This window comes from Macaca mulatta, chromosome 7, assembly GCF_049350105.2.
Source record: "Macaca mulatta isolate MMU2019108-1 chromosome 7, T2T-MMU8v2.0, whole genome shotgun sequence".
NCBI classification, from domain to species: Eukaryota; Metazoa; Chordata; class Mammalia; order Primates; family Cercopithecidae; genus Macaca; species Macaca mulatta.
In genome coordinates, this window is record NC_133412.1 from 89876030 (window position 1) to 89896255 (window position 20226).

Here is a 20226-nt window from a genome sequence, read left to right on the forward strand (position 1 = left end):
ATCTTCTCCCTTGGTTACAGTTTGGTTGGGGGAAAAGAAATTGAACATTTAATTGTATAAGAAAGTAATTACAGTTGAGGTAAATGCCGTAAGAGAGAAGTACAGTTTGTTAGGAAAGTGTATTAAAAATCCTAACATAGTTTGGATGTTAGGGAACATTTCATTGAGGAAATAATGGTAATACTGAGACACAAAGGATAGATAGGACTGTCAGTGAGGAGAAGGGCTTGGGATAAGACCTACTGAGAGAAAGCAAGGTGGTAGTATGTGTGAAGGCCCTGAAACAGAAAGGAGTTAAGAGCTTTCTAAGTACGTAACAGCCTGTGTCAAGAATCTTGCTGGGCAAGAGGAAGCGTGGCATGGAATGAGGAGTTCCTTGAGTAGAGGAGTGACAGGATAAGGCAGGGCCTTCTAGGCCATGTTAAAGGCTTGCGCTTTTAAGAACAGTGATAAGTGACACGATTATATTGGCATGTTAAAAGGTTGCTGTAATGAAATGAGGAAATTGCATTGGAGGGAAATAAAAGTGCCTGCTGAGACCAGTTAGGGGGTTGTTGCAATGCTTAGGCTAAAGGTGAACAGTGGCTGGTACAGAAAAGGAATTGGCTTGGTGTGTTTGGTTTAAGAAAATGTCAGGTTTTGAGATACCTGTGGGATATCTAAGTTGGGTAGCTGAGAATGTGGTTGGACATAGCCAGTTAGGCTAGTGATGTAGCTCTGGCTGAGGCCTTTGCAGTAGGCTGATAAGCTGAATTTCTGGTATTTGTCTTTTATGGAGACTTCACAGCAACTTGAGTGCATGTGTTGTGAGTGTTTTTGTACTTGTTAATTTACAGTTTTTAATATTAAGTATGATTATCACTTTATTAAGTAATGGTTATTGCATTATTTTACAGTTTTTAATATTAGGTAATGGTAATGATAATGACCAACATTATTGAGCACATGTGCAGATTACTAGGCCAAATACTTTATGTGTGTTATCTCTTAATCTTTACAAGCTTATGAGCATTATCATTAGTCCAGTATTTTAAAGATTTGGCATCTGAAACTTAGAGAAATTGAGTAACTTCCTCAAGGCAACACATGTAGTAAGTGGTGGAGCTGAGGTTTGAATCTAGGCGGGCATGCTGCAGAACCTGTCCTGTTAACCACTACCATATGCCACTTCTCTGTGAAATTTGAACCAACCAACCAAACAAAACAGAATGACTGAGAAACCATTTAGTATTGAACTTCTATGGAAGACCTGTGTATACTGCACATTGTACCATAGATAATTTGATATAGTTTCTTATTTACATCAACATTCCCATGGCCTGTGAAGTATGGTTTTTGCCTCATTTTAAAAATGAGAAACTGTGGCTGAGCAAGTAAGTGACTTGGTCAAGATCACTAGTAGCTATTTAGTGGAACTTGGATTCAAAATGGACTCTTTTATGTTACACTACTTAAAAATAAAAACTGTGTTGACTTAAAAATAAGAAAATATCGCTGGGGAACACGATTAGATTTAGTGGTTCTCATATGTCAAACCACAGTCAGTCTCGTTCTTAAAAAAAAAAATTAGATCTCAATGTTTAAACTTATAGATTGAACTTAGAGAACAAACAGCTGAGAAAATTGAAATACTTAAAAATAAATAATAGGTATTTTACATGTATACAAAGTAAAGACTTCTTTATTAATGTTAGAAAAGATAAAATGAGAAAATATTTTCAAGGAAATGTGTATCCATTTTATAATATCTGTGAATAAATTAGACAAAATTACAATATTGATATCTTGACTATTTTTTTTTTTGTCAGTTAATTGTTAGCATTTGTATAGGACTGCATCTTAATCTTGCTGTATTCACTCCATCCTTTAAATTTCTTCTGTTTCTTCCTTAGTTTTGAGAAGACAAACGGAAATGAAGTCAATGAGGTGACATAGTATAATGCATCTTAAATATTGGCTTCTTTTAGCATCAGAGTTCAGACTTACCTTACCAGTACTTTCTGCTGCCTACTAAAAAGTAGTGAGAGGCAATTAAGCATAGTATTAACAGTGTAGCTCCTTTGGGATCTGGCTTTTGGAATACTCGGTTTTCAGTAAGCCCTTTACAGAGAGATCTAATCTTAGGCATATACTAAAATATATATATCACCTATCATGTGCCTTCCACCTTTTTACTGACAGTTGATGACAAGGGACATCTTTTGGGTACTGAATACCTGTAATGTTATACTTGGTTTTCTTTCGGTCGATGGGTACACCATTGAGAGCTGTGGCCATGGGGCTTCTTATTACAGTAAGAAAAAGCCTATCTCCTGATGCTAGCAGAACCTGTCTGAAACAGATAATTGGGTTTTGATTGGTTGGCTGGATGTGAGAGAATTTTGAAGCAGTCTTATAAGGTGCTTTTGATTTCAGGAAGCCAAATCAACATGTTACTCTTCCACTGTCTCCTGCCTTGTCTTTGTTCCAGTCATTTATTAATTTGTCTTTTTTCATGTGATTATGATCTATGTATCTTATAAGAATTGCTTGCTTTTCTTTGAATGCTATCTTCTGTCACCCAGCACTGCTGCTGTTCAGCAGTTTTTGAGGACTTAACTCACACATCATTTTTTCTTAGAAAGACTGCCATATTGAGTTACCTATAGGATATCAGAAACAGTCAACTTCAGAACTGTATGAGAAGTTTCATTTTTAAGACCATATGTGTGGGGTTTTTTTTTTTTTTTTTTTTTTTTGGTATGGTCTGTATTTATTTGTAAGGTAACTTTGCTTTCTGTTTCTAGCCTTCAGTATCATTTGGCATTTTGATTTAGATGATTTTGGTCTCAGAACTTTAGATATGTTATTAGTACAGTTTTTATGGCTCGAATAGAAATTATAAGATGAAATGACAGTTCAGAGAAAGAATATTTATGACTTGATATGAAAATGACCTACTAAAACATTTTTGAATGATCTGTAATCTCTTTGCCCTTTTGGAAACAGATTATAATCAGCTCTTAAATTTTCAGCATGTGTGTATCAGGATGCTTTCTGCTGCAAGTAACAGAGAGGCTAATCAAAACAGGAAAGATTTTGTCATCTCATATAATGAGAAGTACAGTAGGGTGATTCCAGGGTTGGTTAACTACAGTCCCTCTTTCATCTTTTCTTGGTTATTTTCATTTTCTTCTACTCTTTCATTCTAAATTTTTTTGTTAAATTGCCCATGACTATTAGCATAGTCTCTAAGCACTGTGTGGTTGACATAAACTGTGTTTATGCCTCTGGGGAGAAGAAGCAGTGGTCATAGGCTTCTTTGCTCTGAATTGTTTCTAATGATTCTAGTGTATTTTCTGTTTCGTCTTTTATTCTCATAGTTGAACCCAAAGGAATATAAATTGTTGCCTAGATACCTAACAGTGTTTATTTGTAAATAACATGTAAACATTTAATGAAACGAACTTTAAAAAAGCGCAGAAAGTCAGTGTTTCTCTCTGTAGTCAGAAGCCCCACAGACAACAAAGCATCCTGTCAGTAAATCCATTGCACTTACTGTGATGTCCCTTGAGTTGTAAAGCATATTAATCTTTGCTTAGCAGAGATTATAATTTTCAAATAATATTACATATTTCATTTTTAGAAGTGCTTTATAGATATTAGAACCATGGAATGTTAGAGCTGAAATACTGGGTACTGTTTGTAGAGTACTTTAAATGTGCTTGGCACTTAGTTTTACACACATCAATGTGTTTATTCTCCAGAATAGCCACATAACATATATGTTATTATTATCTTCCTTATTTTACTTACTTATCTTCCTTACTTTACTTACTTATCTTCCTTAATTTACTTACTTATCTTCCTTAGTTAGACATAGAGAAGTCAAATGACATTTCCAAGATCACACAGTAGCAAAGCCAGAATACAACTAATGATGGCTTCTCATCACATTTAAAATAAACTCTGTCTCTCTTGGAATCTGACCTCTACCTACCTGTACGGTAGTTTTTTGTTTGTTTGTTTGTTTGTTTTTCATTTTCTTACAGATGCCCTGTGCTTACTCTAGTCTAACTCCTTGTGGTTTTATGCAAATTTGATGTCCTGTTCTTTCATACCATGTACCCTCTATCCCAAGAAACATTAACAAACTTGAAATCAAATAATAATAATCAAACAAAAGTCTTACTTGCTCCCTCCTTTATTATATTAGTAAATTACGTACCTGTTTGTCACTGAATGTGGCACTATATTGACATTTATTCATGTGGCTCTCTTGAAGGTAGAAAGATTTTTTAAAAATTTGTCTGTTTCTTGAGTGTTTAGCATTTTGTTCAATACTTAATATTTGTGACATGTATATTTTGGACTGAACTTTGTGACTGTTAATTCTTAATCTCAGTTTCTTTTGCCTATGAAATGTGAATAATTTGGACTAGAATCCCTGCTCTTCTTTTAACCTTTTACAATTTAGAGTTTTTTGTTCAGTTTATAAAAGAAAGCCATATCAAGCTTTAGATTTTAAGGCTGTTTTCATAGTATTAACAAAACATATTAATACATATTAGACTTCACACTGAAATTCAGTAGGAAAAATGAAGTCAGTGTGAACTAATAATGAAAAAAAGCAGAGTTGCAGAAACATAAGTATAGTGTGTTACTTTTGTAAGTAAAATGGATAAATAAGAAAGCACACATGTATCTTCTTACGTTTGTAGAAAAGAAACACAGTAAGGATAAATCAGTAAGCACTGAAATTGGTTACCTATGAGGGGGAAGTATGGGAAAGTGTCCATTCTTTGATTATACATTTTAATATAGTTTGGACTTGGAGACGCATGTTAACGTTCTACGTATTTAAAAAATTTTTTTTTAGAAAAGGACGAGGGAGAAACATCCTAAAACTAAATGGAAACAGATACTAACCCAACTGTATTGTCAGTGAGTAACAATCTTGATGGGGGGCAAAGGGAGGAAACGAACTGATCCATCTAAATTTTGAACATGGATTTTTACTATATCCCCTTAGTCTGTGGGGAAAAAACTGCAAACAAATCTGGAGCTCTTTTTTAGTGATTTTTGTTGTTGTTTTTGTAATGGTATAAATGAGACAATTCTGAAACAATTGTATACGTGTTGTAGGCAGTGCTTCTCAACCGGGGCAGTTTTCACCCCTTGGGGACATTTGGCAATGTCTGGAGATATTCTGGATTGATCATGACTTCGAGGGAGGTGCTACTGGCATCTAGTGGATGGTGGTGAGGTTATGTTACTAAACATTGCACAATACACAGGACTTCCCAACACCTCCCCGCCAAATCAAGAATTATATCTGGTCCAAAATGTCAATAGTGCCACCTTTAAGAAACTCCAGGCCGGACATGTGGCTCACGCCTGTAATCTAAGCACTGTGGGAGGTTGAGGCGGGTGAATCACTTGAGCTCAGGAGTTTGAGACCAGCCTGGCCAGCATGGTGAAACCTCATCTCTACTAAAAATAAAAAAAAATTGCTGGGCGTGGTAGCATGCAACTGTGGTCCCAGCAACTCGGGAGGCTGAGGCGGAGAATTGCTTGAACCCAGGAGGTGGAGGTTGCAGTGAGCCAAGATTGCTCCACTGCACTCCAGCCTAGGGAGCAGAGTGAGAACCTGTCTCAAAAAATAAAAAAATAAATAAATAAATACAATAAATAAATACATAAATAAAATAAAATAACCAAAGAAACTCTGGATTAAGGAAATGAACAAATGCACTGATGTTGGTACAAGCTAGGGTTCTTAATGATGGGAGAAGGGAAGTTCTGGAATATAGAAATGGAAAGGCAGAGAAAAGAATCTTGTGAGAATTGGAGGTATCAATATGAAGATGTATTCATAGTATATTTATATATTTCGCAGAAATGGCCAAGCCGCAGTGGCACCACCCAGATCTTGATTTCTAAATACTTCCCAGTGAAGGGAACCAGAAACACTTGGATAAATGGCTGATTCTAGGGATGACTCAGGAAGTTACCAGATCAGTCTGGAACATCTTGTTGGACCAGAAAGTAAGGAAATGCTTTTTAAAAAAAAAAAAACCACAGGACCCAGCTTGAGAGAAGTCTCACTGGCCAAATCAGGGATCATTTGAATATCAAAATAGGTGAGGAGAGCAATAGGTTATAGCCATTAAATAAAAGAGGAATACTTACATTTATATGTATAATAAATAGATAAATATTTAAATAAAATGGAAGAGAGGAAAGGACTTGTCTTTACAGTTAATCAATGTGGAAGGAGTAGTAGAATTGAAAAATTATTTTGTAATTGTCATGGTATTGATTGGTTCAGGCAAAAATCATCCAACAGTTCTAAATCCAAGGGGACAGCTTGATGCAGAGTAAGATCTTTTTATGGTTTTAACATGTCTTCTCACAGATTGCTGATTATTTGCAAGAGGAAAAGAGGTTTTATATAGCAGAGAAAGCTGATGACACCTTAATCAAGTGATCAAAATAAGTATCAGTGAAAGATAGATGGGTACCATATGCCTCTGGATATGTTACCCTAAGAAGGATCGAGAATCACTTGTGTAGTATTTTGGCTGGAACAGTCCTAAACTGAGGAATATATTGTGCTTATATTCTTGAAAATGTCAGTGTCACGAAAGGAGAATGGCCAAGAAACTGCTCTAGATTACAAGAGACTAAAGTGATTGACAACTAAATGTAATATATGATCCTGAGTTGGTCCTGTTACTGAAGAGGGTAAAAAATGCCCTAAAGAATGTTATTGGGATAAGTGACAAAATTGCAATTATGGCCTGCACTTTAAAGTATTGCAGCAATGTTATATTTATTGAATTTGATGACTGTGCTGTGGTTATCTTTATATTAGAGAATATTCTTCTCAGGAAATTTACACTTTAAATATTGAGGTGTAAAAGAGTGTGATATATGCAACTTACCCACAAGCAGTTCAGAATAATACATTTATTTATATATTTTTATATCGATGTGTAGTGCATATACACATAAACATACCCATGAGAGTGAGAAGAGAGAGAATGAAAGTTAATGAAAAAATGTTAAAAATTGGTGAATCTAGGGTAATAGGCAGGCATTCTCTTTACTGTTCTTATAACTTTTCAGTAAGTTTGAAATTGTTTTTAAAATACAAAGTTAGCACTTGTAAGTTAAGTAAAATAAAAAGATTTTCTAAATGGTTGCAAATATGTGTATACTGGCTAAAGACAAGCTTTATATTTTAAGGCATGTGTGAAATTTCAATTGTGAAAGGATAGGTATACCGGAACTACATTCCAAAGTGTGAGCAAACAGGAGGTGGCAGCACTTGGAGCTTGAAAGATTATAACACCTCTGGCATGGCTGTTGAGGATGGAAGGGGGAAGGAGTAAAAGAACCAGGCTGTGAGAGGAGTGGTGGGTTTCTTTATGTCGCTGGGGTTTGTAGTCAGTGCTTCTTTGGCAGCAGTGAGATGAGGATTTCTGTGGTAGGGCTGGGCAAGTGGCAACCAGACTTACCCTGGGAAAGGCCTGGATCTATGGTTCCTGGGCAAGGCTGGTGCATTGCGCCTGAGACTAGCTGCTTTGAAAACTGATGCAGGACTTTAGCTTCTCACCCCCTCATAAAGGCAGCAGAATACAGTGGTTGGAGTGCTCTTCTGGAGTAACACAGACCTGAGTTGTCTTGGCTTCAGTACTTAGCATCTGCAACCTTGGCGGGGTGATATTTACTGCCTAGGCTTCAGTTATTTTTCAGATTTAAAATGGGAATAATAATAATGCCTGTCTTATAAAGAGGTTGTGAGAATTTAAAAAGTTATGTGTAAAGTGCATTGTTGTTGTTACTGTGCAGCAGAGCCCTAGAAAACCTTTATTTCTCCATTCAGCCAACTGATGACTCATTTTGTTTTCAGATCATAAATGTTAATGTGTTCTGTACCATGATTGAAAATGTACGTGTTAGTATTGTAGTAATACTGTCTTTCGGATCCCTTTCCTCAAAATATTTACAAATGTATGGTATTTTATTCTGACCTCATGTGGTACATATAATGCATATAATTTGATTTTCCTGTTATAAAAAGTCACTTTTACTTAGAAATTGTCAGGTACTAAAGGTTATACAACTAGTTTAGTGATAGGTTTGGGGCTGGGATCCAGGTTTTCTCACTTGGCTTGCAATAAACCTTCTCAGTCAGGTTGTGAAGAAAGAGTAACTGGAAATTGCACAAGATAGTAAAGTAGAAGCAACATTTCAGTAATGTCTAAAGTTCATCCTTGATTGTTTTCTGGCATTCAGGATTTTTTTCTTCTTAATTTTCAAAGCATCCATTAGTTCTTGTTTTGTAGTAACTTTTTTTCTTACCACAACAATGGTGTATATTTTAGGAAAAATGAAAATAATTTTTAAAATTGCCTTTAAGTTATTACTTTAAATAACTTGAGTATATGCTGCTAGTCTTTTATCTGTGAACACAATATCTACAGAATTTGTTTCTTTGACTTTTATTTTTGGTTCAGGGGTACATGTGTGTGTTTGTTACATGAGTAAATTGTGTGTCACCGGGGTTTTGTGTGTGAATATTCATGTCACCCAAATAGGAAGCACAGTAGGTGATAGTTGTTTAATCTTTACCCTCCTCTTGCACTCCTCCCTCTAGTAGTCTCCAGTGTTTGTTCTCAACTTTGTGTCTATATACACTCAATGTTTAGCTCTCACTTATAAGTGAGAACATGTGGTATTTGGTTTTCTGTTCCTGTGTTAATTCGCTTAGGATGATGACTTCCAGCTGCATCCATGTTACTGCAAAGGACATGATTTTGTTCTTTTTATGACTGTGTAGTGTTCCATGGTGTATATGCATCACATTTTCTTTACCCATTCCACTGTTGATGGACATCTAGGTTGATTTTATGTCTTTGCTCTCGTGAATAGTATTACAGTAAAACGTACATGTGTCTTTTTGGTAGATTAGTTCATCTTCCTTTGGGTATATACCCAGTAATGGAATTGCTGGGTCAAATGGTAGTTCTGTCTTAAGTTCTTTGAGAAATCTCCAAACTGCTCTCCACAGTGGCTAAACTAATTTATATTCTCACAAACAATGTGTAAATATTCCCCTTTTTCTGTATTGTTTTGTTTTGGAGACAGAGTCTTGCTCTATCCCCCAGGCTGAAGTGCAGTGTTGTGATCTTGGTTCATTGCAACTTCCGCCTCCAGGTTCAAGTGATTCTCATGCCTCAGCCTCCTGAGTAGCTGGGATTGCAGGTGCCTGCCACCACGGCTGGCAGATGTTTCTATTTTTAGTAGAAACGGGGTTTCACCATGTTGGCCAGGCTGGTCTTGAACTCTGGACCTCAGGTAATCTGCCCTTCTCGGCCTTCCAAAGCTCTGGGATTACAGGCGTGAGCAACTGCACCCGGCCAACCTCACCAACATCTATCTACAGAATATTTTAAAGCAAAACTAGAATTACATTTTTTCTACCCACAACAATACATTGTGAACATTTATTGTACAGTGTTTAGCCTTTTTAATGACTACAGCACTGATTGGACAGGCCATCTTTGTAGGCTTTTATATTATTCCCCTGCCATGTATTCACTCTTTTGATTGTGTTGGGGTGAACATCCTTATTTGTATATTTTTTTCTTAATTTTTATAAAATTTTTTCTTAATTTTCATAATTTTTTTCTTAGACTAAATTCTTGAAAGTAGAATGGATTTTTCAGGGGAAGCTGAAATTCATTTCTTTTTGAAATACTAAGTTTTTAAATGTTGCCCAAATTGTTTAAAAACTTTACATCTGCAGGTTGATTTGGGGGCCCTTCATTTGCAACAGTAGTAAGTGTTTCTGTTCCTTGGGGCTGAGTTTGCTGTTTTCATTTTACATTTTGTCCCTTTAATGTTGTCTATATGCCCAAGACTCCCAATGCTTATTTTTAGCCCTGATGTATGAGTTTTATGTCTAGTTTTCTATTTGACATTTTCACTTGTCCATGACCATCTCAAGTTTAGTATGTACAAAATTAAATTCTTAAGTTCCACTCTTAAAAAAGTAATGGATCCTTAAAGATTTTCTTTTGATAGAGATGCCTGTTTATTTCTTTAAAGAGTTCAGTTGTTGATTGTACATAATCATTTTATTCAAAAAATCATTTGCTAGTTTAAAAAATTTTTAATGTGTAGTTGATTGGCCAGAGTCATCAAAATGGGGTGTTCTGATGAACTCAATGATTGGCGTTAATAAGGACTCAGTTTAAAAAGTAAAGTTTACCCCGTTAAAAGTCCATGCTCTTAAAATATTTATTTACTTAAGCAACAAGGTTCTTTAAAACAGTAAACAAAATTGAGTTTAAAAGACTATGAACATTTGTGATCAGTATTAGTACTAAATTGGTCTGAATATGAGTGCTAGATTCTATGATACCTTTTAAATTAAGACAGTAGAGCCCATATTGGGAATGTTTTTAAAAATCTGGTTCCTGATTTTTTAAAAACATGACAGATTTTTTTTCAGTTACCCGAGTATTCAGTTTAAAGTAATTTTTTCCTGCATGCCTGTTGCCTGAATAACAGATATAGGACTTGTGGTTTAATTAGAGAGATTCTTTTTTTCCTTCCTAGGAAAAGATAATATTAGTTTATGTGAGAAATGCCCATCTGTGTTTTCTAAAGGTAGGTTTTAAATGTTGCCATTTTGAGTAAAACTCCTTTAGCTTTACCATATGGAAAAATCACTACATGCATGATTTAAAAAGTTAGTGGTTAGCTTGAATTAATAAAATCTGATTCCTGGAATTATTTGGAAGATATATGCATTTTTTTTTCAGTATTTGAATATTTTGAAATTGTATGTAAATTCTTTGAAATTGTTTGAAATTTGTAAAACATACTTAACATAGAATTTACCACTTTAACCCTTTTAAAGTATATTAGGTTAGTGGCATTAAATAAATACACCTTGCTGTACCACCATCACCACCATCCTTCTTTAGGATGTTTTCATCTTCTCAAACTGAAACTCTGTACTCATTACACAGTGACACCCTACTCTTGACCCTCCATAAAACCCCAGCAACTGACTACCGTTCTACTTTATGTCTCTGTGAATTTGACTACTTTAGGTACTTCATACCAATGGACTCATTAGCAGATTGGTCCTTTCGTGATTGGTTTATTTCCCTTACCTAATGTCTTCAGGGTTCATCTCTGTTGTAGCATGTGACAGGATTTCCTTCTTTTTTAATGCTGGTTAATACTCCATTGTATGTATGTACCACATTTTGTTTATTCTCCCACAGATGGACATTCAGGTTGCTTCCACCTTTTGACTATTGTGAATAATGTTTCTATGAACATTGGTGTACAGATATCTGAGTTCTGCTTTAAGTTTTTTTGATTATATATCTAAAAGTGGAATTCTTGGATCAGATAGAAATTCTATATTTATTTTTCTGAGCAAACGCCATACTGTTTTCCATAGCAGCTGTACTATTTTACTTTCCCAAGAACAGTGCACAAGTGTTCCAGTTTTCCACACCCATGCTAGTGCTTGCTGTTCTGTTTCTCAATAGCTATTCAAATGGATGTGAAATGGCATCTCATTGTGGTTTTGACTTGCATTTCCTAATGATTAGTTAGGTGATGTTGAGCATCTTTTCATATGCTTATTGAACATTGGTTTGTCTTCGGTGAAATGTCTATTCAAGTCCTTTGCCCATTTTTAAATTGGGTTATGTTTTTGTTGCTTTTGAGTTTTAAAATATATTCTGGTTATTAATCTTGTATCAAATATATGGTCTGCAATTTTTTTTTTTTTTTTTTTAAATTGAGACAGTTTTGCTCTTGTTGCCCAGGCTGGAGTGTAATGTTGCGATCTTGGCTCACTGCAACCTCTGCTTCCTGGGTTCAGGCCTCCCAAGTAGCTGGGATTACTGCCTCAGCCTCCCAAGTAGCTGGGATTACAGGCATGCGCCACCAACCCGGCTAATTTTTTGTATATAATAGAGATGGAGTTTCACTATGTTGGTTAGGCTGGCCTTGAACTCCTGACCTCAGGTGATCCACCCACCTCAGCCTTCCAAAGTGCTGGGATTACAGGCATGAGCCACCGCGCCCGGCCATGATCTGCAATTATTATCTTTCATTTGGGGTTGCTGTTTTACTCTGTTGATAGTGCCCTTTGATGCATAGAAGTTTTAATTTTGATAAAATCTAGTTTGTTTATTTTGTTGTTGTTGTTTATTGTGCTTTTGGTGTTGTGACTGAGAAATTATTGCCAAATCCAACATCTTGAAACTTTTGCTGTATGTTTTCTTTCTAAGAGTTTATAGTTTTAGCAGTTGGGTTTAAATCTTTGATCGATTTTGATTTCGTTTTTGTATGTGGTGTTAGATAAACATCCAACTTTATTCTTTTCCAGGTAGTTACCCCATTTTACCAGCACCATTTGTTGAAAAGACTGTCCCCCATTGAATGGTCTCAGCATCCTTTTTGAAAATCATTTGACCATATGTGAGGGCTTATTTCTCGGTTCTCTATTCTATTCCACTGGTCTTTTTGTTTGTCTTTATGCCAGGACAACACTGTTTTGATTACTATAGCATTATAGTAAATTTTGAAATCAGGAAGTGTGAGTCCTTCAACTTTGTTCTTTTTTAAGATTATTTTGGCTCTTTGGAGTCCCTTGAGATTTCTTATGAGTTTTAGGGTGACCTTTTCTGTTTCTGCAAAAATATCATTGGGATTTAATAGAGATTGCATTGAGTTTGTAGATCCCTTTGGGCAGTATTGATATCTTAATAACATGATCTTGCAATCTATGAATATAAGACATCTTTCCATTTGTTTATGTCTTTATTCTTTTGTCAAGTGTTTTTTAGTTTTTAGCATGCAAACTTTTCACCTTCACCTCCTTGTTTCATTTTCTAAGTTCAGACGATACCCGATTAGAGTGGTTTGATTTACAATTTTTTGACTTTACAGTGTTGTGAAAACAATATGCATTCAGCAGAAACCATACTTCATTACAGTATTGAATTAATTACATGAGGTAGTCAAAGCTTTATTATAAAATAGCTTTGTATTAGATGGTTTTGCTCAACTAGACTAATGTAAGTGTTCTGAGCACGTTTAAGATAGGATAGGCTAAACTGTGATGTTTGGTAGGTTAGGTGTATTAAATGCATTTTTGACTTAAGATATTTTCAGTTTATGGTGGGTTTATAGGGATTTAACCCCATCATAAGTCAAGTAGCATCTGTATTCTCTTTGATTCCATTGTAAATTGAATTTTCTTATTTCATATTGTTCATTGTTAATATATAGAACTGCAGCTGGTTTGTGTGTTGATTTTGTATTTTGCTACTTTACTAAATTTATTAGTTATACCATTTCTTTTGTGGACTCTTTAGAGTTTTCTACATGTAAGATCATGCTTGCTCATGAAAGGATTCTAGGGGACAAAAGAGATCATGTCATCTTAAAACAGAGATATTTATACTTCTTTTTTTCTAATTTGGATGCCTTTATTTCTTTTTCTTGTCTAATTGCTCTAACTGGAACTTCCATTACAGTGTTGAATAGAAGTGGTGAAAGTGGTCTTCCATATCTCATCCCTGATCTTAGAGGAAAGGCTTTCAGTCTTTGATCATTGAATATGATGTTAGCTGTGGAATTTTTATATATAGTATTTATTATGATGAAGTAGTTTCCTTCTTTTCCTAGTTTGGTTGAGTGTTCTTATCATAAAAGAGTGTTGTATTTTGTCAAATCCTTTATCAGTACTAATGCAGATGATCATGTTTTTTTCCCCCTTTATTCTCTCATGTGGTTGGTGTGTCACATTGATTTTAGTATATTGAAACATCCTTGCGTTGCAGGAAGAAATCCTACTTGATCACCATTATAATCCTTTTATATTCGGTAGAATTCAGTTTGCTAGTATTTTATTGAGGGTTTTTTGTCTATTCATAGGGTATATTGGTCTATAGTTTTCTTGTTGTATCTTTGGTTTTGGTATTAGGGCAACGTTGACCTCATAGAATGATTTAGAAAATGTTCCTCCCTCTTCAATTTTTTGGAAGAGTTTGAGGAGGATTCGTGTTAGTTCTTTAATTGTTTGGTAGGATTCATCAATGCAGCCATTGGGTCTAGAGCTTTTCTTTGTCGGGAGATTTTTAATTACCAATTCAATCTCCTTACTAGTTATTGCTCTATTCAACTCTTTTTCTATTTCTTTGCAATTCAGTCTTGGTAGTTCTAGAAACGTTTTGTGTTTCTAGGAATTTGTCCATTTTATCTAGGTTATCCCAGTTGTTGGTATATAGCTGTTTATAGTACCCTCTTACAGTCTCATTTATTTCTATAGAGTAAGTTGTAACGCCCCCACTTTCATTTCTGATTTTTTAGTAATTTGAGTCTTCTCTTTTTCTTCCTAGTCAGTCTAGCTAAAGGTTTGTCAATTTTGTTAATCATTTTGAAGAGTCAACTTTTGGCTTTGTTGATTTTTTTTCTGTTGTTTTTGTGTTCTCTATTTCATTTATCTCTGCTCTCAAATGTATTATTTCCTGCTTTCTGCTAGCTTTGAGTTTTTCTTTGGGGGAAAATCACAGCATCTTAATTTTTATGGCTTTATATGGTATGTGTGTCTTTTAGCTTTATCATTCAAGATTGTCTTGGCTATTCTTTCACCTCTGTATTTCCAAATGAATTTTAGAATCAGCTTATCAGTTTCCATATACAATAAGAGAGAGCCTGCTGATATGTTGATAGGGTTTGCATTTAGTCTGTACATTAATTTGGGGAGAATTAACATCTTTATAAAATTGAAACTTTTGAAATTCTGCAGATATAGGTTTGCTTATTATTTTGTACATTTTAAATTTCTCTCAGGATCAAGACAAGCAAAGTCATCTAACTGAGAGTGAAGATGTCTGATGAATGTTGGAGATGTAAGCAGAGAGAATATGGCATAAAATAATCAACAAGGAATTGGGAAATGGAAAGTTTCTGGAAATGGAAGATTGTAGTATGAAGGGAATATTTGAGGTTTAAGGTTCATGACCTTCATGAACTTAAAGTGAGATTAATTGGCTTGATTAGCATGCTAATTTTTTTCATCTAACCATATTTAGCTACATGGAAGCTGGTCTTCAGCGGTCAGGTTTTGCAACAAAATGGAGGCAAGGGTTTGGAGCCAAAAGGAGGTGAGGTTGTGAAAATTAAACTGGTTAAGGAGGATAGTAAGGAACATGAAGTGGGTTAGGGCCAGTGAAAAAGTGGGAGTTGGAGACCAGCCTGGCCAACATGGTGAAACCCTGCCTCTACTAAAAATACAAAAATTAGCTGAACTTGATGGTGGGTCTCTGTGGTCCCAGCTACTCGGGAGGCTGTGGCAGGAGAATCACTTGAACCTAGGAGGTAGAGGTTGCAGTGAGCCGATATCACGCCACTGTACTCCAGCCTGGGCGACAGAGCAAGACTCTATCTCAAAAAAAAAAAAAAAAAATTGACTTGCTATAATTGTAGACTTGACTTAGTTTTTTTGGTGTTGGCTTTATATATAGGCATACCCTGTTTCTTAGCTGAAGTTTATTTAGGAAAAGTGTATTTTTACATTGCAAAACTCAGTAGTCTAACAAACTGGTGTATGGGAAAAGTCACAGATTATATTCAAAGTATAGTTTGTAGAATATTAGAATCATGTTCAGGCATTTTGAAGCATGTAAACGGAATGTGCATCTCTGATGTTGCTGGCAATAAGCAAGACATTATAATATTAGAAGCCTCTGAGTCGTTGTCTTCCTGTGTGTTTGTCCTGAACACTTTTCTAATCGCCTTTCGTATTTAGCCCTTATTTTTGCTTAGATTTGTAGAATGCACAAAAAAGTTGAGGAAGTGTTAAATTGTGGAGAAGGGAAAAAAGCTGTGAGAAAGTAACTGCATATGAAGTCATGTAGTAAGCATTTTACATCCCTTAGCCATGGTAATTTACTATAAATGGGCATTTTTTTGTGTGTTGAATTTTAAAAGAGAAATGATTGGGGATTATGGTTGATGTGTAACATATTATAATTTTTCCCTACTTGAAATAATGGGAAATAAATTTCTGGTTATGGTTTTCATGCAGAATATCTGATTTTCAAGAGCAGATTCCTAACTGTAAGTGTTGTTAGGTACACTCAAATTTAGAATTGATATGTCTTCCTGGTGAATTCAACTTTTATTGTTTTGAAGTATCCTGTGTCTATCCATGCAATCCATGTATATGTATCTAGTGTCTACCTCCTGCATTCAAGTTTACTATGATAGCCACACAACTTTCTTTTGGTTTGTGTTTTACATGGTGTGTCTTTCACTATGCTTTTACTTTTTTTCCGTATCCTCATATTTAAGATGTGTCCTCTGTAATCATCATATAATTGGGGTTTGTTTTTTTAATCCACTTCTATTATCTTCTTTGAAAAATTGGAGGTTTAGTTTAATCATATTTAATGTCATTACTTACATATTTGGATTTAATCTGTCATCTCCCTGTTTGCTTTCTATTTGTCTTTCTTGCCTTCTTTTGGGTTATTAATCCATTTTTTTCCCTCCTCTTAACTATTTGTACTTTTACTGTTCTTGCCATGGTTACCCAAGAGATTACCACATGCATCCTTGACTTATTGAGGTCTAAAGTAAATGAGTGTTTTTTCCAATTCCTAATCAATGAAAGGATTTTAGGACACTTTTATTTCATTTTGCTATCCTCCCCTGTTATGTACTATTAATGTTATGTATTGTAACATTTGAAGTCCCACAAAGTATTATTTTTTAGTCAGTATTCCTTTGGAGTTATTCACTTAACCCTGTTCACCCCTGTTCATTGCACTTCATTTTTTGTGCATATCCAAGCCGTATTTAGGGTTCTTTTTTCTTTCTACTTGAAAAAGCCTCTTCAGTATTTCCTGACAACAAACTGTTTGTTTGCCTAAAGTTGCCTCTCTCTTTTGCCTTCATTTCAGAAGGATTTTTTTTTCTGTCAGATACAAAATTTTAGTTTGCCTTTTCCCCACCAGCACTTTGAAGACATCATTTCATTGTCTTCTGGCTTTTATTATTTGGGAAAAGTCAACCAGCTATAACTCTTATTGTTGCCTCTTGAAGTTAATCTTTTAAATTTTTTCTGACTGCTTGTAAGATCTCTCTGTCTGGCCAGACGCGGTGGCTCACGCCTGTAATCCCAGCACTTTGGGATGCTGAGGCGGGTGGATCATGAGGTCAGGAGATTGAGACTATCTGGTTTTAGGAATAACACTCAAAATCCTAAGGAAATTGAACACTCTACCAAAGGATTCTTAGCAAAGCAATTTTACTTCTCCGCAGAGGGGGCTTCCTTGGCCAGTCGCCATGAGAGCACACCTGAATAAAGGGGCACGAGAGCCTTTATTCCTGATGTAAGACATGCCCCTGTACCCTTTCCCCGTTGGCTGGGGTGGGGTTGTACAATCTGAACTAATCCCGGTTGGCTAAACATTTGATTTTTTTTAGATAAGATGGGCACGTAAAAGAAAGTGGAGGGGAAAGGGGAAGGGGTGTCTGTAATGACCTTGAAAGTTAGTCCTCTTTCCAAATCAGGAAAGGAATGTGAGCTGGTACTGATAATGCCTGCTACTGTGGCATGCCTGGGCATCTCACAAAGGCAAAAAGGAGAAAAAGGGGAAAAGGCTTTGGGGAGGTACTATGAATTAAAGAATAAAAGACTGAACGTGTTATTTGAAGAGAAACCTCATCATATCCCACACTGGCTAACTCCGAGAAACGCTGTCTCTACTAAAAATACAAAAAATTAGCCGGGCATGGTGATGGGTGCCTGTAGTCCCAGCAACTTGGGAGACTGAGACAGGAGAATCTCCTGAACCTGGAAAGCAGACGTTGCAGTGAGCCAAGATCACGCCACTGCACTCCAGCCTGGGTGACAGAGCGAGTCTCTGTCTCAAAAAAAAAAAAAAAATCTATGGGGATGGGGGACCTCCTTCTCTCTCCCCCACTCTTGCCCCTGTCCCTCTGTTCTCCCTCTCCTCTTTCTTTCCTTCTCCCCCTCTCCCCTTTGATGTGCCTAAGTGTGGTTTTCTTTGTATTTATTTTGCTTGAGGATTGATAGAGCTTCTTGCATCTGTGGCTTGATGTCTCATTGGTCAGTTTTGAAAGTTTTTAGCTATTATGTCTTCAGATATTTTTTTCTTGCCTGTATGTTTTCTCCTCCCCTCTGAGACTCCAGTTACATGTATTTTGTATCCGTTTTCCATGTGCTGTAATTTCTCAGTGTTGTCTATGTTTCTCATTCTCTTTTTGTGTTTCAGTCTAGGTGTTTTCTTCTTTCCTGTCTTCTGGGTTGATTCTTTCTTCAGCTGTGTCTAAAGTATTATTAAAACCATGCATCACTTCTTTTTCAAAATTGTATGTTTTGATTCATGTTTTCCACTTTTTGTTCATGAAAATTCTTAGTTTTACTTTTTAATTCCTTGAATATTTAACTTATTTTAAACTTTTTTCTGATAACACCATTATCTGGATCTACTGTGAATTTGTTTCTATTGCCATTTTAAAAATCTTGGTTTCATTTGGGTTTTGACTGGTTATATTTTGATTTCTAGACATTTATATGAAACGTGAAAAAAATATGAATTTCTAGATGATGCTATCTTTCTGCTGAGAATTACTTTTGCTACTGGTGTACAGCTAGGCTGATAAGAGTAGTTAGCCCAGATTGCCTTAATCGAATTAGGGATTGAGATGATTTAAAGCTGTGCTTTTCTTCCTGTGTGGGCTCATCTGTTTCTAGTTTACCTTTATGCCTAGAGTATAGTTCTTTGGAGTCTGTCCATATGCCTGATGTGTTTACTAGGACTATTCCTCCTTGGCAGGCCCTAAATCTAAGTTTTGTATGTCCACCCCCAGGTCTCTTGAAAACTCTATTAACTTTCTCAGTGTCTCAGGCAATGGTTTTGGAATCTACAGACAGATGAGTCCAGAGACTGGTATCACCTATTTCTTCCAGATCTCCGCCCTGCAGATTCTCTAGTTTTGAAAGTTCTCTAGTGATATAAAACTGATTATCTTGTGTTTTTCTTTTCTAGTTGTTCTCAAAGGAAGGTTGGTTTGAAGCAAACTACTCCACCATTGTCAAAAGCAAAAAAATGCCCAAATATGTTATAGAATTCAGAATTTTTTAGGTGATATAAGGTAGTACAATGTATCCATCTTACAGCCATTAAAATATCTTGCATGCCTTAGCAATACTAGCTCTGCAGTAAAATGTATTAATATTTCTCCTGCCTACTACAGTACAAGTTTTTATATTGGGAATTGGATACAATGTGATCTTTTAAAAGTTTGGGTCCCACCAGTGACTAGCCATCTTTCAGTTCCTCTAATGTTTCCTGTTCCCTTTTGTCATGGGGCTTTTGCACATGCTGTTCTCATACTCAGATTTGAGTATGAGACACATCCTCAGGAAGCCTTTCCTGAACCATAAATTTAATTCAGATAAATGAGCTTTCTATTTTCGAATTATGCAAACTCATTTGCATTATGCTTTGATTAATGTCTTTTTCTTCTACTAGACTCTGCTAGATTAGGAATCATTTCCTTTTTTTTTTTTTTTTTTTCTGGCCACGTTATCCTCTGTGCATAGTTCAGTGTTTGGAAGTACATTGATTAGAAGTAGGTGAACAATAGGTTATCAGTCAGTTAATAGATGATCAACTAATATTTGTATGAATGAAGAAATAAAATAATGAGGGAAGATAAATAAGAAATGCTGTGCTTATGTTAGTGCTGGAAATGAGAAGTAATGAAAGGCTCATAGCTTTTGATTGAGCAAAAGCCAGATTTAATCACACACTGGATATGCACAGTACAATTGAAGTTTTATAGATACACATGTACAGTATTAAAAATGCTTGCATAAAATTCCCATGGGAATGTATTATTATGACTGTTGTGTTATAGCATTCATTCCCCCATCTCCTCATATTTTTATTATGTAAGTCTGAAAGCACTAGGTTTTTAAAATGACACAGCCATCATTCAGGACATGACAAACTATATCATTTCCAGTCATCCTGCTACACAGCATAAGTGAAATAAAAAACGCCTGAAAGATTTTTTAAGTCTTGAAGGATTCACAGTCTTAAAGGAAAGCAGACTTGGAATTTATACACACACACAAAGTTGCTTTGGTTTATTCTACCA

General features: G+C 35.6%; 1 protein-coding gene across 13 annotated transcripts in view; it reads left to right on the top strand.

Annotated features, from left to right (window-relative positions):
• Window positions 1-20226, top strand: part of MEF2A (myocyte enhancer factor 2A) — a 160900-nt gene that overhangs the window by 49099 nt on the left and 91575 nt on the right.